This window comes from Suricata suricatta, chromosome 3 (genome assembly GCF_006229205.1).
Source record: "Suricata suricatta isolate VVHF042 chromosome 3, meerkat_22Aug2017_6uvM2_HiC, whole genome shotgun sequence".
NCBI classification, from domain to species: domain Eukaryota; kingdom Metazoa; phylum Chordata; class Mammalia; order Carnivora; family Herpestidae; genus Suricata; species Suricata suricatta.
The window spans coordinates 172,517,484-172,519,742 of record NC_043702.1 but is presented as its reverse complement, the minus strand read 5'-3'; positions in this window follow the sequence as shown (position 1 = coordinate 172,519,742).

The window sequence follows — 2,259 nt, the reverse complement described above, 5'->3', positions numbered from 1 at the left end:
CCAGGAGGGTCCAGGGAGTATCACACATCCCCCACCTGGGGGTGAGGAGGGGCACATTGCAGCCAGTCAGCCTGCTTTCTGCTCCCTCGTGGTAATGGATTCAAGAAGTGATTTTGATCATCCAGATTTTCAAAGTCTTCAGTATTAGGAGTGTTTCTTTTCTATGTTACAATCAAAACTTTCCCCAAAACTATGTTCTTCCTTAAATTAGCCTGAGATTATATCTTTTTACTGGTCAACCAAGAAATAACAAGACACATAGCCCAAACACACTGTCCAGATGACATAAAGCAAAAGCAAATATTTGAGAACCTGTAAACGTTCTAGAACATCATGAAAGTGGTTCAGCGTGTTGACCACAGGCCAGTTCATGATAACACAGCATGCAACATTCTAGCAGGAATACTAAGAAGAGAATCTGGAACTTCATGGGTTACAAATGCTCATAGTTTCTTAATACAAGTAATAGGAGATTTACAGTAGGATCTTCTGTGTGAACTTCATGACTATTAGCATATGGCCTATTCTAAAGAAAATTGCGTAACATTCTCATTTCCTCAAGCAAGAGGACACTAATCCTTTCTGATACTAAAAAAAGTTTATGTTAAATACCTCCATATTTTTTTTAATGAAAGTGATAGAGACAGAGCGTAAGTGGGTGAGGGGCAGAGAGAGAGGGAGACACGGATTCTGAAGCAGACTTCAGGCTCTGAACCGTCAGCACAGAGCCTTATGTGGGGCTGGAACTCACAGACCATGAGGTCATGACCTGAGCCGAAGTTGGACACTCAACCAACTGAGCCATCCAGGTGCCCCCATAATTTTAAGAATAATTGTATGCCAAGACCAAACTATTCAATCATTCAGAAATACTCATGGGGCATCTATCACTTGCCGGTCCTGTCCTACATATTGGGCATCCATGACAAGAGGGACGTATCTCTAACTCCCTAAAATCACCAATGAAGTCACAATTCTGAGTGGGGTATCAGTTAAGGACCACCACTTTAAAAATATCACTTCAGTTCGAGCCCTGCATCAGGCTCCCCACAGCAGTTGGAGCCTGCTTGGAATCCTCTCTCTTTCCCCCTCTCCCTCTGCTCCTTCCCTGCTTGCCATCTCTGCCTCTCTCAAAATAAAAAAAATAAACTAACAAAAAGAAGAAAATATTATTCCAAGCACTCTTGCTGTTGAGTAGAGTCTGTTCGTTACAGTAAAACTCAGCATATGCAGTTCTAGGGAAATGGCACCCCGGAGGGCCCTGGGATAACCTCTTCCCAACTAGACAACACCCGTGTCAGTTTAAGGAACCCAGGAAATGACTCACAGAGCAGCAGGACTAACTGTCCACAGAGGCTATCTTGAACCGGGTAGGATAGGTGGAGATGAGGCAGGGAACGCAAGGGACACACAGGACGTCCAGTGTCCGCAGGAGGACGGGATGCAGGGGCAGTGATAAAGGATAGAAACAGACTCACCAGGGAGCCAACATGGGGAATAAGAATTCCCATAACCCTTGGCTTTGAAAACCAGACGGGCATAATTTCTGGAGTTCTTGCACTCTGTGAGGCTTAACACCTGGAACATCAAAAATCAGCAGGCTCAGCTCTGGGACAGCTGGGAGGTGGGGGCGGGTCAGGAGGAAACTGAGTGTCCCTGCTTTTTAAATAAACAGCACAACAAACAGCCCCACAGATTATGGCATAGAAGCTGGAGTCGGGAATAGCCTGGGGCATCAGGGAGGGAGACGTGTTTACGAATCTCAGAGCTCACCCCGCAGGGACAGAGATGGTTGGGGAGCCTCCAGGAGGGGCCACTTCCTCCTCCTCGCCTTGGATAAGCACACACACACAGCTGTGGGGACACTAGAAGGCACAGGGAACTGTGGGGCAGGGCAAGCTGAGTGCTGTCACTATTCCGTGAGGGCTGCCCGAACGGCCTGGGTTGAGGCACCCAGTCCACAAAGGAGAGATTGGGGTGTCGCCATTTTTCTCCCCTACATGAACACAGTGGGACTTCAGAGAGCAGCACAGCAACCCCCAGGGGGGTAGGGCCCGGATCCACCAAATCCTGCCCCCCTGTGCCTGGCAGCTGCTCATCCAGCAGAGAAAGACTGACACTGAGCCAACCAGACAGTCTCTCCTCCGGTCGCCGGTCCCAGGAGCCTACAGCCAACTGTTTCTTCTTGTTTGTTGATTTGTTTTACTGTACCTTTTTCTTTTTAAATTTTTTAAAGTTTTATTTCTTTATTTTGAGAGA